The 15,600-nt window shown below is 43.0% G+C and overlaps 1 pseudogene; it reads right to left on the bottom strand.

Annotated features, from left to right (window-relative positions):
- Positions 1-436: 436 nt before the first annotated feature.
- On the bottom strand, positions 437-11,705 carry LOC138070528 (DNA fragmentation factor subunit alpha pseudogene; annotated as a pseudogene).
- Positions 11,706-15,600: the final 3,895 nt, after the last annotated feature.

Raw genomic sequence — 15,600 nt, 5'->3', positions numbered from 1 at the left:
AGCAAAGGGGGAGAGGGGGAGAGAATAGAATTTGCTTTGTCAAGTGACCATCCAAGGGAGACAAGCATATTTATCAGTGAAGAGGAATAGCTCACAAATTCACTCTGCGCTCAAATAATGATCTTTGTTTTTAATGTTACGGTGGTGGCTTAGTTGCTAAGTCATGTCCAACTCTTGCGACCCCATGGACAGAGAAGTCTGACAGGCTACAGTTCATGGGATTCTCCAGGCAAGAATATTGGAGTGGGTTGCCATTTCCTTCTCCAGGGGATCTTTTCAACCCAGGAATTGAACCCGGGTATCCTGCATTATAGGCAGATTCTTTACCAACTCAGCTACAAGGGAAGTTTTGCATATAATAATAGGCAAATTGGCAGCTATGCTTCAGGGTTTGCAGAGGTGAAAAAAACTAGATACAAGTGTCTCCCTGCAAAGGTCAGGGTCCCTGGTGCTCGTCCACCTCCAGATCCTCACTAGACAAACTCAGCTCTGGGGCAGGTTCCTCCTTTAGCGCCAAGAAGATCTGGCTCGCAGGTGTCACTTTGGAGGAGCTCTTTCTAACAATCGTGTCAACAGCGTCCCTCTTGTCCCTGAGGTCAGCTCTGGACTCTTGCTGCTTCAACAAGATGCCACCTTCCTTCTCAGGAGCTGCCTGGAATGACAGGCTTCTTTCTGGTCAAGCACCTGCTGGAGCCCCTGGACGGCCACATGACTTTGGCCGAGTTCCTGAGCCAGCTCCAAACACAGGACATCAACGAGCATCTGGAACTCCTCCTCAGACAGCAGGATGATGCTGGATAGGTCTTCCTTCAGCTGCCTGGCCACTTCTTCCACTTCAACCCTGCCCTGCTGCCTGTTTCATCTCTGTTGAAGGACTCTTGGGTAATCCAAGCTGTACCTCCATCTGAACTGTGTGTCCACTTTTCATTCCCAGCCAAGCCACAAACTTAGTATCGGCAGGAAGACACAGGAAGTAATCATTGTCATCCGCGATGGTGACATCGTCTGCCAGGTAGGGTGACTGGTGCCAGGAACTTGTCAATGGCCAGAATGTCACAAGCCTTGTTCCTCAGCTCAAGGCAAGAGGCCGCCACACCGTGCTGTTCTTGGCTATTGTTGCAGCACAGCAGACACTGCTTTAAAGAGCCTGGATTTTTAATGTTATACTCAAATCTAATTTATTTTATACTGATTTTGAATTCTTTCGCCTCCTAAAGTTCACAGTGTATCTTCTTCACACCAAGGCAGGTGCCGTTTCAAGAATATTTATTAAACATGCAGAAGTGCATTAACTGGTGTGAGGAAATGTTCAAAGTCCATGACTAAGACAAATTCAGGATATCATGTGTTCTATTGAATGTAAACTACAATAGAACTTTGAGAAAGAAGATAGATAATGGTAACGAAAATAAGAGTTAACATCTATTGATCACTAATTATATGCCAGGTACTGTTCTAGGGACTTCACTTGTATTAATTCATGTAATCCTCACAACTCTGTAGGGAAGGAGCTAGTATCTCCAGATGGGGCATTAAATAACTTGTTCAAGGTCATATAGTTTATTAACTGGTAGAGGCAGAATTTGTATCTAGGCAGTCGAGCTTGAAAGCCCACATTTTTGGGGGGTAATTAATATTGTGTTAGTTCCAGGTATACAGCAAAGTGATTCAGTTATATATATAATATATGTATGTATATCATATTATTTTTTATTAATAGGTTATTGCAGGATACTGAATATAGTTCCCCATGTTATATGGTACTATCAGATAATCAGGATGATTTGATCACTCACCTAGAGACAGACATCCTGAAATGTGAAGTCAAGTGGGCCTTAGCAAGCATCACTATGAACAAAGCTAGTGGAGGTGATGGAATTCCAGTGGAGCTATTTCAAATATTGAAAGATGATGCTGTGAAAGTGCTGCACTCAATATGCCAGCAAATTTGGAAAACTCAGCAGTGTCCACAGGACTGGAAAAGGTCAGTTTCCATTCCAGTCCCAAAGAAAGGCAATGCCAAAGTATGCTCAAACTACTGCACAATTGCACTCATCTCACACACTAGTAAAGTAATGCTCAAAATTCTCCAAGCCAGGCTTCAACAATATGTGAACTGTGAATTCCAGATGCTCAAGCTGGTTTTAGAAAAGGCAGAGGAACCAGAGATCAAATTGCCAACATCCGCTGGATCATGGAAAAAGCAAGAGAGTTCCAGAAAAACATCTATTTCTGCTTGATTGACTATGCCAAAGCCTTTGACTGTGTGGATCACAATAAACTGTGGGAAATTCTGAAAGAGATGGGAATACCAGACCACCTCACCTGCCTCTTGAGAAATCTGTATGCAGGTCAGGAAGCAGCAGTTAGGACTGGATATGGAACAACAGACTGGTTCCAAATAGGAAAAGGAGTACGTCAAGGCTGTATATTGTCACCCTGCTTATTTAACTTGCATGCAGAGTACATCATGAGAAACGCTGGGCTGGATGAAGCACAAGCTGGAATCAAGATTGCCAGGAGAAATATCAATAACCTCAGATATGCAGATGACACCACCCTTATGGCAGAAAGTGAAAAAGAACTAAAGAGCTGCTTGATGAAAGTGAAAGAAGAGAGTAAAAAAGTTGGCTTAAAGCTCAACATTCAGAAAACTAAGATCACGGCATCCAGTCCCATCACTTCATGGCAAACAGATGGGGAAACAGTGGAAACAGTGGCTGACTTTATTTTTTTTGGCTCCAACATCACTGCAGATGGTGACTGCAGCCATGAAATTAAAAGACGCTTACTCCTTGGGAGAAAAGTTATGACCAACCTAGACAGCAAACTAAAAAGCAGAGACATTACTTTGCCAACAAAAGTCCATCTAGTAAGGCTATGGTTTTTCCACTAGTCATGTACGGATGTGAGAGTTGGACTATGAAGAAAGTTGAGCACTAAAGAATCGATGCTTTTGAACTGTGGTGTTGGAGAAGACTCTTGAGATTTCCTTGGACTGCAAAGAGATCCAACCAGTCCATCCTAGAGGAAATCAGTCCTGAATATTCATTGGAAGGACTGATGTTGTAGCTGAAACTCCAATACTTTGGCCACCTGATGTGAAGAGCTGACTCGCTGGAAAAGACCCTGATGCTGGGAAAGATTGAAGGTGGGAGGAGAAGGGGATGACAGAGGATGAGATGGTTGTATGGCATCACCAACACGATGGACATGAATTTGTATAAACCCTGGGAGCTGGTGGTGGACAGGGAAGCCTGGTGTGCTGCAGTCCATGGGGTCACAAAGAGTCGGACATGACTGAGTGACTGAGCTGAACTGAACTGATGGTATATGGTATAAGGTAAAAAGAGAAATTGGGATTATAGTGAATTTTTGACCTGGGCAACTTGATAGACCCTGATATTGAGATGAAGACAACAGGAATAGCAGATTTATGGGAGAATAGTGGAGTTTGGGAGCAGATTTAAGAGTTCTGTTTTGAGATCATTAAATTGAGATGCCTAGTAGATATCCAAGTGGAACTAATAAGGCAATAGCTAGATATTTGAGTCAGGAGTTCAAAGGTCCAGGCTGGAGTGATAAATCTGGAATTCCTGAGCATGTAGGTAGTTCTGAAAGCCTTGGGTCTGAAAGCCATTACCTATAGAAAGACTGTAGACTTAGAGGAGAGGGCTGGCCCAGATGAAGACTTGGTACACAGTGACAATCAGAGGAACTGGATAGAGGATGAAAAACCGCAGAAGAGGCAAGGAGTGGCCAATGAGGAAGGAAGAAAACCAGAAGGTGATGCTGCTGTAAGAACCAGTTTAAAAAAAGAAGTTCCAAAGAGGAAGTTGTAGAATTAGTTCTTGAGAAAGAACCACATCAAGGACAGAAAAGTGGCAACATGTTGGTCACTGGTAACTTTGTGTGGGAATCAAGAGTGATGAAGCAAATGCTTGTTTGGAGTGAGTAAACAAGAAAACAAGAAGTAAGGAGACAATTCTAAATTTCACTGTAAAAGCAGAAACTTGGGTGGGTAAAACTGGAGAGGACTGAGGCGATACTGCTTTTGAATTGGGTGATATGAGTGTAATGGGCTTCCCTGGTGGCTCAGACAGTAAAGCGTCTGTCTACAATGCAGGAGACCTGGGTTCGAGCCCTGGGTTGGGAAGATCCCCTGGAGAAGGAAATGGCAATCCACTCCAGTACTATTGCCTGGAAAATCCCATGAACAGAGGAGCCCGGTAGGCTACAGTCTATGGGGTCGCAAAGAGTCAGACACGACTGAGCGACTTTGCTTTCACGTCAATTAATGAATGTGTATGTGCTGATGAGAGAGATAGAAAACTGGGATACCAAAGAGCTGATAATCTGGAGAGGAGTCTTTAAGCAGGTGAAATGGGATGTGTACTAGAACAAAACTATGATGCTTGACTTAAAAAAAAGAATACTAGGGATAATTCATCCAAATTATGGAAGGGAAGGCAGCCTGAAGGCACAGATTTACACAGGCAGAAGATTTGGTAGTGATACATGAGGGTGATTCTCTAAGTCTGCTTCTTAGGAAAGGTCTACACCAAAATGTTCCCTGGTGGCTCAGCTGATAAACAACCTGCCTGTAGTGCTGGAGACCTGGGTTCAATCCCTGGGTTGGGAAGATCCTGGAGAAGAGAACGGCTACCCACTTCAGTACTCTGGCCTGGAGAATTCCATGGACATAGGGTCGCAAAGGGTCAGACATGAGTGAGTGACTTTCACTTGACATCAAAATATACTTTTGGTGAAATACTTTGATGAAAGTATTTGATGAAGATACTTTTCATCTTTATTTACTTCTCTGTGTTTTTATCCTCAACCTTTAAGTTTTTGCTTTTGAGCATGCATTTCTGAAAACTAAGTAATGTAGGTCTTATGAGTCCATGGAATTGGGACATGATAGTTTCTATTTGCCCCTATGGCTCCACTCTGCATCCCTCTCCACCTGACTGTCACCATCAGACAAGGAGCTCCACAGTCCCTGGCTTCCCAAGGGGTTTGGCCAAAGGGAGACACAACACGATCTCAGAGAGAGGGAATGGTATCCTTGAGTATTTACTTCTGGGGCTTCCACACTGCAGAACTTTCCTCTCCTGAAGCCCACAGATGCCATCAGTTGGCTTGTTTACAATTCCCTTTCTCGGTTCAGTTCAGTCACTCGGTCGTGTCCGGCTCTTTGCAAACCCATGGACTGCAGCATGCTAGGCCTCACTGTCCACCACCAGCTCCCAGAGTTGACTCAAATTCGTGTCCATCGAGTCAGTGATGCCATCCAGCCATCTCATCCTCTGTTGTCCCCTTCTCCTCCTGCCCCCAATCCCTCCCAGCATCACAGTCTTTTCCAATGAGTCAACTCTTCACATGAGGTGGCCAAAGTATTGGAGTTTCAGCTTTAGCATCAGTCCTCCCAAAGAACACCCAGGACTCATCTCCTTTAGAATGGACTGGTTGGATCTCCTTGCAGTCCAAGGGACTCTCAAGAGTCTTCTCCAACACCACAGTTCAAAAGCATCAATTATTTGGTGCTCAGCTTTCTTCACAGTCCAACTCTCACATCCATACATGACTACTGGAAATACCATAGCCTTGACTAGATGGACCTTTGTTGGCAAAATAATGTCTCTGCTTTTGAATATGATATCTAGGTTGGTCATAACTTTCATTCCAAGGAGTAAGCGTCTTTTAATTTCATGGCTGCAGTCACCGTCTGTAGTGATTTTGGAGCCCCAAAAGTAAAGTCTGACACTGTTTCCACTGTTTCCCCATCTGTTTGCCATGAAGTGATGGGGCTGGATGCCGTGATCTTCGTTTTCTGAATGTTGAGCTTTAAGCCAACTTTTTCACTCTCCTCTTTCACCTTCATCAAGAGGCTTTTTAGTTCTCTTTCACTTTCTGCCATAGGGTGGTGTCATCTGCATATCTGAGGTTATTGATATTTCTCCTGGCAAGCTTGATTCCAGCTTGTGCTTCATCCAGCCCAGCATTTCTCATGATGTACTCTGCATGCAAGTTAAATAAGCAGGGTGACAATATACTGCCTTGACATACTCCTTTTCCTTTTTGGAACCAGTCTGTTGTTCCATGTCCAGTCCTAACTGCTGCTTCCTGACCTGCATATAGGTTTCTCACGAGGCAGGTCAGCTGGTCTGGTATTCCCATCTCTTGAAGATTTTTCCACAGTTTATTGTGATCCACACAGTCAAAGGCTTTGGCATAGTCAATAAAGCAGAATTGTGACCACATGGACTGCAGCATGCCAGGCTTCCCTGTCCATCACCAACTCCTGGAACTTTCTCAAACTCATGTCCATTGAGTTGGTGATGCTATCCAACCATCTCATCCTCTGTTGTCCCCTTCTCCTCCTGCTTTCAATCATTCCCAGCATCAGGGTCTTTTCCAATGAGTCAGTTCTTTGCATCAGGTGGCCAAAATATTGGGGTTTCAGCTTCAGCGTCCATCCTTCCAATGAATATTCAGGACTGTTTTCCTTTAGAATGGACTGGTTGAATCTCCTTGCAGTCCAAGGAACTCTCAAGGGACTTCCTTATTCATCTTTCTTCAATGACTCAGCTTGAGTTCGTCAGTTTCTTGCCAGGAATCTGACTTACAAAAAGAAAGGAAACTTAAAAATCAGGACTCAGAACCTGAGAACTAATTGGCAGATGAAATTACAGCATTCTTTTTGTGACATTGTGCAAGTTGTTTAGCCTTTCTGAGCTTAAATTTCTCATCTTTTTTGTGAGGATGAGATGAGATACATAAAAAGTGCCTGTAACATTGCCTGGCACATAGAAAGCATCTGAAAAGGTTATTTATTAGTACTGTTATCTCTATGGGTAACAATAAGTTATATTAATCAAATGAGGCCATACACATATTCACAGCAGCCCCAGGAGGTAGGTGGTCAGTATCCCCATTTTCAGATGTGAAACTCAGAGAGCTAGTTGTTTACACAATATCACAAAGCAAGTACACTGCCGTTCCAATCAGTCAAATGTGTATGTGTGTGTAGGGATGAACTGAAGGTAAGAACAGGAGGACTGATGAAAAGCTTAAGAAGAATCTGTACCTAAAGACTCTCCCTGTAGTCTCTGCAACCCCCACTCCCCAATTTATGTAGAAGACGGTAGGTTTATCCTAGATAGAAGATGAAAGGAAGGGGCCTGGACTGGGGTTACAGGCACAGTTGAAACTCTGGGATACTATACTGAAAACAAGAGTGCTAAGTTTATGTTTGCATATCGAATTTTGAGACCATATCTTCTTCCCGAGTCAGATGCTGCATCCAGACTATTCCCTCCAGGCAAGAGATTAGAAGACAGTTATGGAGGATGAGATGGTTGGATGGCATCACTGACTCGATGGACATGAGTTTGAGCAGGCTCTGGGAGTTGGTTGATGGACAGGGAATCCTGGTGTGCTGCAGCCCATGGGCTCGCAAAGAGTTGGACACGACTGAGGGACTGAACTGAACCGATGAAGGAAATCAGGGAAGTCCAGGGAAGAAGCCTCAAGATCATGGTCTCAGCGTGAGCTCAGTAAAACGGTGCAATGAAATCACCTCATAAGGAAGCCCAGTCATCTAGCCTACACACATGCTTCCGGCCAGTTTGTTAGTATTCCACTCTTAATTCTGAATTGGAATCAAAGGATCCCCAGATAGTTTAAGAAAGCCCCAAACATAGAGGACAGTGGCCAAACACAAGTGATTTGAAGGGAGAAGAGTTAAGGCAGCAACAACAAACTACCATCAATAAATTCAGATATTGGAGGAGACATTGCATCCATAAAATGAAATCAAATGCTATGAAGAAAGGCGAGCATTTAAAGAACTTGGAGGGACTCTTGGAAATGAAAGCAACAACTGAGTGGAAAAACTCAAAAGAAAGATTAGAACAAAACAGAAAACATTTCTTTCAAATAGAAAAACAGACTACAAAAGGAAAATAGCGTATATAAAATTTAAAAATTAGAGAATCAGACTATGAGGACCATTGTCTAACCAAAAAGAGTTCTAGGAAGAGAGGACAAAGAAAATGAAAGGAAGAAAAATTTTTCAAGAAAAATTCAATGAAATTTCCCTGAGCTGAGCGGTATGTTTCCAAATGGATAAAAGTAAATCGTTCTCAACTATGTGACTGTAAACTTTTAGAACATACTGGTGACAAGGAGAATTCTACAAGTTCTAGGGGAAAAAGGATTAAGGTAAGAGAGTATCCACATGTTATTGGACCTCTCAGTAACAACTACTGAAAGCTAGGAGACAGTGGAGAAATTCCTTCAGAAATACTAGTTTCTCACCTAGAATTCTAAACATAGCCAAATAATTATTTAAATATGAGGAAAGAATATACTTTTATACATGTAAATAAAAATTTCCTTTCCATGCCCTCTTCTTCAGGAAGCTGAGAGGAATTGTCCCGTCAAAATTAGGAGTAAACCCAAGTGAATAAAAAATAGAAGTTAGGAGACACGGGACCCAGTGTGAGAGAATGTTCATACAATAAGAATCCACCCCACAATGCAGAGGACGTGGGTTTGATCCCTGGATGGGGAACTAAGATCCTGCATGCTCTGGGGCAACTAACCCTAGGCATTGCAACTAGAGAGTCAGTGTGCCACAAAGAAAGATCCCATATGATACAACTAGATAAATAAGTATAAATAAATAAATATTTTAAATATTTGATGTAGTCAAATAAATATTTTTTAAAACCTTAATTAAGGGAGGTGGAGGAAGAACCCTGATGGGGGGGAAGGGACAGAAATGTCTGCTACTTTGCAGCCACCTGGAAAGCAACCAGCGGAGAGAGGAGTGGGTCCTGTGAGTGATTTCCACAGAAATGTGAAAGTGACAGCTTGCCTAATGTTTGAAAATATGGAGAGGATCTGTGGCTGAGAAGGTCATAAGAAACCTGAGAAAAAGAAACTCATTTGTTTCTTTTAACTTCAGAAAAAAAGTGAAACAAAATATAGGGAAAGAAAGGTCACTGATGAGCAATGGGATGATGAAAAGAGATCGTAGCCCCGGATGCCTCTGCTAATGACAGCAGCAGCACCAACAGATGCAATCATTCTGCATCTGTGTGGGTTCTGAGAGGAAGAAAACTCCAAGGAAGTCTGTCCTCAGTGAAGTCACTTACCTTCCATCAGCACAGAAATGACAGGTCCTCCTGGGAGCCCTGGTCCCCACCCTTATCCATAGTCTCTCGTCATGGTCCGAGGATCAGGGGAAGTATTCATCTTGCCAGATTGGAGCAACATAAACAGTGTTGTTGGATGAGTCAATGAATGCAAGATCTAGGATGCTCAGGGGCAGACATCAATCAAAAAAAATTTTTTAAATTCCTTTGTATCCTAATCAAGATAGTACAATCAATGACCTGTTCTGGTTTCTTAGCTGTTCAATGCAGAGGTCTCTCTTTTTAATTTGTGAGCTGCTTTTGAGGACTGAGCAGAGCAGAGACTTGAACATCCCCCCTTCTAAGAGGATCAACACCAAATGCTGTCTGGACTCAGGTACCATGAATGTATCCTGTGTCCATGAATATGGTCCTTTCCCTCAAGGTCACATCTACTTCTCTAATTATCCCCAAATGACTGACAATGTCTACAGCCATTTATAAGTTTCTCGTTTTCATTTGGGTTTTCATTCTCTTGTCTCTAACAAAGACAATTCAAAGCAACAAATGTGCAAATATTCTTAGAGTAGAGAGCAAGACCAGGGATAATCCCTTGCTCTATTTTAGATTCTTGTCATTTAAATTATATCTCATGCAAAGCATTGAAACATTTCAAATAGCCAAAAGACACCTCAGTGGGTGCCTGTATTTTGTCCAGGGATTACTAGCACACCATCAGCAGTTTCTACCATATGGCGAGTCTCAAGGATCCCAGGAAATGGGATGCACAGCTACAATAATGTTCTCTAGGAGAGATTTCTAACTTTTTTAAAGGGCTAGATGGTAAATATTTTCAGCATTGTGGGCAGTACAGTCTCTGCCTCAACTCCTCAACTCTTGTTAAGGTGCAAAGGCAGTCATAGACAATATATGTTCCAGTAAAACTTGTTTATGTAAGCAAGTGGCTGACTATACTGAGTCCACTAGCTGTTGGGAGTTAGTCCTTGCTCTGTGGCCCAATATGTTCTTCATAGTCATAGAGCCTCTTGAGGAAATGGCACCTAGTGTGGCTCAGTGGTAAAGAATCTTCCTGCCAGTGCGGGAGACACATGGGACATGGGTTTGATCCCTGGGTTGGGAAGATCCCCAGAGAAATAAATGGCAACCCACTCCAGTATTTTTGCCTGTGAAATTCCATGGACAGAGAAGCCTGGCTGGCTGTAGTCCATGGGGTTGCCAAGAGTCAAACACACTTGAGCACAGCACAGCAGCAGTTGTCCATTCTACCTCCTTTTGCTTCGACTTTCTGTTATTGCTACAAATTACCTATAGTTCAGGAAAACGTCATTGAACATCCCAAACATACCATCTCCATCTACACATGGGCTAAATTTTTCGACCAAGTGATCAATATAGTTCTGACAATTGTGACCTGAGCGTCTCCTTAGCAGGCTCCTCGCTGCTCCCCACTTTACAATATTTTTCCTAGCAGACCTGTTTCCTGGGTGTCAAAAATGTATTAGTTGTCAACTCTGATTTTTTAGCATTTTTATTGATACTTAGGTAAATTGGGGGCAAACATGGTTTCTTAAATAGGAAACAAAAAGCACTAACCAAGGAAGAAATCTTGGTGGCAAAACACTGCTGCTGCTGCTAAATTGCTTCAGTCGTGTCCGACTCTGTGTGACCCCATAGACAGCAGCCCACTAGGCTCCGCCGTCCCTGGGATTCTCCAGGCAAGAACACTGGAGTGGGTTGCCATTTCGTTCTCCAATGCATGAAAGTGAAAAGTGAAAGTGAAGTCACTCAGTCGTGTCCGACTCTTCGTGACCCCATGGACTGCCGCCTACCAGGCTCCTCTGTCCATGGGATTTTCCATGCAAGAGTACTAGAGTGAGTTGTTATTGCCTTCTCTCATTTAAATCAAGTTATCACATAAAATTCTGTGAGGCCTAAATGGTTAGAAGACTTTGCTGCAGAAGCAGCTCTTAAACGCTGGCTGAAGGATGCTGGAATGTTATTGAGATGGGAGCAATTCTGGAGACTTCCAAAGACTTACACAGTAATACAAAAACAGTGAAGGCTTTATTGAGCACCAGAAAGCATTCCATTTGATGGCATGTCATTGTTTATAGAGTTAGAGAGAAAAGTTGGAGGCAAATGTGGAAGTCTTGAATCATCCATCAAAGGCATTGTAAGAGAACTGGCCTCAATAGAATGTATATTATGGCTAAGCCAAGATGAGCAGAAGATTTCATCTTGAGCATCAACTCCCATGAATTGGTAGCAAAGGACTAGAATGGTTTGCTGGGAAGGATTCTGAGCTTGTGTCTGCACAAGTGGGAAAAACACTGCAATCAATTAGTGACCAAGCCCGCCCCCTAGTGGGGAAACAGGACAGCGCCCTCGACCCCTCCAGCGTCTCTCAAAATTTTCCTTGCAGAAAAAGCTCCTTGACATCTGTCTTGACAAGGATTTTTTGGAAATGACACCAGAAGCACAAGCACTAAAGGCAAAAGTAAACAACCGAGGCTCTATCAGAACAGGCACACTACCTGACATCGTCCTTCTGGTTTCTTCTCTCCTTTTTTTCTTTTTTTAATTTATGTGGCTTCATCAGGTCTTAGTTGTGGCATGCAGGCTTAGTCGCCCTGTGGTATGTGGGATCTTAGTTCCTGACCAGGGATCGAACCAGCATCCCCTGCATTGGAAGGTGGATTATTAAAGACTGGCTCACGGGGATGCCCCTCTCTTCCTTTCTAATTTCCGTGTGTGTTCTTTCTCCCCAAACACTCCTAAAGGTGGAAGGCGGTGTGTGGAGACAGGACCAGAAAAACGTTTTATTACAGGTTCATACAAGGAGATGGGTGGCTCATGCACTAAGAACCCCAATGTTACAGAAAGCTTTCAGCAAGCCCCTTTAAGAGCAAAACGTGAGGGAGGGGTGTGGTTAGTTGTTGCAAACTTCTTGATGCCGGATCTTTTGCTCTTGAGTCATTGCAGGGTCAGGTAATGATGTTCCCATAAATCTCCGCTGCACGGGTTGCAGTCTGTGAGACCTGGTCTCGCCATTCGGCTTGGCTTGAGGAGACTGAAGGCCAGTTGTGTTGGGTGTTTGGCTCCCTCGGGGGTGGCAGCTGGGCAGCTGGGCAGAGCCCATGCGGTGCTGACCAATAGCTGAGCAGGACAACTAACAGGGTGTCTCACTGATAGTTGGTTGCTTGTGGGTGGAGCCCACTGAGGCACTGATCAAGGGCCTTGCTAGACCTGTTGCCTAGTGACAGAGTGGAGGGGGGGCAGCAATGAGGCACAGCAATGGCTGCCCGCTAAGGGCAGTGCTCTTCTTGCTACGTTACACTCTGATGATGTATTCAAAAGGTGGGCTTTAGGATAATCTCCTAAATCACTGTAGTGATGTATCTTAGACTTTTCAACAAGTATCAAGTGTCAGACACTTTTGAAAGTAAGAATTTTATAAGGTTACGCTAAGGAGAAGGAAATGGCAACCCACTCCAGTGTTCTTGCCTGGAGAATCCCAGGGACGGGGGAGCCTGGTGGGCTGCCGTCTATGGGGTCACACAGAGTCGGACATGACTGAAGTGACTTAGCAGTAGCACACTAAGGAAACTTGAAAAAATTCCCAGTTCATCTGTCAGAAGATGACTTTCATGTACTTAAAAGTAGTGTATTAAAGGTTTGTCCTATATCATGCATTGGTCTGAGTACTACTTTTTTAAAAATAACTTTACTTATTTATGAGCTTTCTAATGTATTGGCTAGCTGGGTCTTTGTTGCTGTGTGGGCTTTTGTCTAGTTGCAGCAAGCAGGGGCTACTCTGTAATTGTGATGTGTGGGTTCTCTTGCTGCTGAGTACAGGCTCTAGGGCGCACAGGCTTCAGTAGTTTCAGAGCAAAGGCTCCGTAATTGCAGTTCCTGGGCTCCAGAGTACAGGCTCAATAGTTGTAGCGCACAGGCTTAGTTGTTCTGTGGCATGTGGAATCATTCCTGATCAGGGATTGAACCTGTGTCTCCTGCATTAAGAGGTGGATTCTTTACCACTGAGCCACCCAGGGAAGTTCTGAGGACTGCTTTTAATAGAGTATTTTCTGTTTTACTGTAAGCCAAATGAAAGCAAGTAAGTCCGATACTTACTACTTATCTCTCAGTAAAATACTTAGTTGTGCCAGGTGTCACCTAAGATGAATTAGAAAGACATAGATAGCATCCTTCTTTTCTGCATAAAGACGTGAGCAGTCTAGAGAATTGTATGCATATTTGCAAGGGGTTATTGAAATACTGGATGTGAGGTACTTAGGAAGACACTCATAAGACTTGCTTAACGAATATGTTTCCTTCTTCTGCCTTCCCTTAGGAAGAATGTTATCTTGCGTCTCATTGGGAATAAGGAGTACTTCCAGTAGGAGGTAGAGGGGCAGGATCATTTAGGTGATCATATTTTCCCGAAGCAGCCAGGGGTATAGGAAAAGTCTTAGCTGATGAATGGAGGTTGAGGGAATACCCAAGCTTGTATTCTTCCTGTGTTGAGTTCTTTGATCTAACAAGGAATATGTTCACTTATTGGACGTTAACATTTGGCGAGAAAATATTTTCAAAAGCTACAGCTGAACTGTCATCTTGCCCATATGTCATTTTAAATTTTCCCCAAAGAGGGGGAAACATCTAGGCTACAGAAACTTCAGTCTCACTTTTACACACTTTCATGTCATCTTAAAGGACTATATGGCTGTCTCCAGAGAAGGTAACACTTATGTTACCAAAGATTTCTTTATCTAATATGTCAGCACCTTTGAACAATGTTAAAAGAATTGTAAAATATGAATTAGAATAAAAAAATTCTTAAAGGAGAGCCTGTGTTAGACCTACAAGTTTTATTTCAGAGACTTTATCCTAATGGAATTGCCATGGATAAGTAGGTGATACTGATTTTTAAAAATAACTTAAACATACAACAAAGGAGATTTGTTAGTAAATTACTGTGACTCCAAATAACAGGATCATACATGTAGCCATTAAAAATGATTTTTGTTGAATGACATAGAAAGATTTTCAATATTAAGTGGGAATAAAGCAGACAAATAATATATGTGGTCTGAGTCCAGTTTTGTAAAATTATGTATGCAGAGGAGAATAGGGTTAGATGCTATACACACAAGTGGAAATACATTGAACCTATATGATAACTAAAAGCCATTAATAATAAGATTTATAGAAAGGAATTTACTGTAAGAAAAAATAAAAAAACCACAATTAACCAGTACTTGTTGAGTGCTATGTGCCAGACCAATTATAAGTGCTTTACACATATCATCCTGTCTAAACTTTGAAATGGTCTTAGACCCTTCTAATTTTATTTTACAGGTGAGAAAACTGAGAAAAAGAAGTTAAAAGTCTTGCCCAAGTTTGCACAGCTAACAAATTGTCGATATTGGTTTGAACTTGAGTGGTCTGACCCCTGAGTCTGCACTTCCTGATCACAATTCTGGACTTCCTCCTACTTTCCAACATAGCATATAGAAAGATCATGTGAACATTATCTTGAATTTCCCTCTCTGGCTCCACTTTTCGTCCTTTTCCATCCAGCCTTGTGAAGTGGGAAGATTATGGAATGGACTATATTAACAGGTTCCTCGATCCTCCAGCTACTGCTGGGTTTTGTCAATGGGGAATGCTCTGCCGAAGACTGAAGGGAGGGAGATAGTGATGGCGCAGGGTTTATTTCTCCCCCTGCTGAGAGGCTAAGGATCCTGCTGAAGAAGGGTTCTGTTCCCTTCACGGGGCTTCTGCGAGACTCTTTCCTTCCCTTTTCCAGTAGCCTCTCCTCCCTGTGGGCCCAGGGATGGCCAGCAGCCGTGCTATCTTGTGATCCCCCCCCCCCCCCGAGCCACCCACAGTGAAATGGCCCCTTTGTCAATCAGCTCTCTCAAGCATCCCATTTGAAGTGTCCTAGTTAGAATCCAAACTGCTACAAGGTGTGACCCCTGCTTCTAAAAAGCTGACATAGAGCACTTGGGGCATAGACCTCAGGAGCAGGAAGGCTGAAGACTGTATAACAAGAGATCCTCTGGAGGAGTAAGGTTGATGGTTACAAACTAAGGTGTTTTCAGTTGCATATTCCTGGTCACCTGCATCTTAGTCTCCATTCTTATTTTCCTCTTTTAGACAGATTAGCTGTAGAGATGTCTGTAAAGCATGCTGCATGGCGATCAAGATGCGCCCTGAAGTTTTGCAATCTCGGTGTCGGAAGTAATGAGAGCAAAGTAATTCTCACGCTGGTTTTCAGAGCAATCTACAGAGCTTGTAACACGCATGGACACTGAATCAGAGCATTTTATAGACAGCTCTTCATCTGGAACAGATTTACAAGGTCATCAGACAGGACCTCTCTAGAAGTAGGAACAGAACATAGAAGCTGAGACAGACTTGAGTCACAATGTTT

This window comes from Capricornis sumatraensis, chromosome 23, assembly GCF_032405125.1.
Source record: "Capricornis sumatraensis isolate serow.1 chromosome 23, serow.2, whole genome shotgun sequence".
Taxonomy (NCBI): Eukaryota; Metazoa; Chordata; class Mammalia; order Artiodactyla; family Bovidae; genus Capricornis; species Capricornis sumatraensis.
Note: the sequence above shows the minus strand (reverse complement) of the source record. Positions and strands in the feature narration are given on the sequence as shown.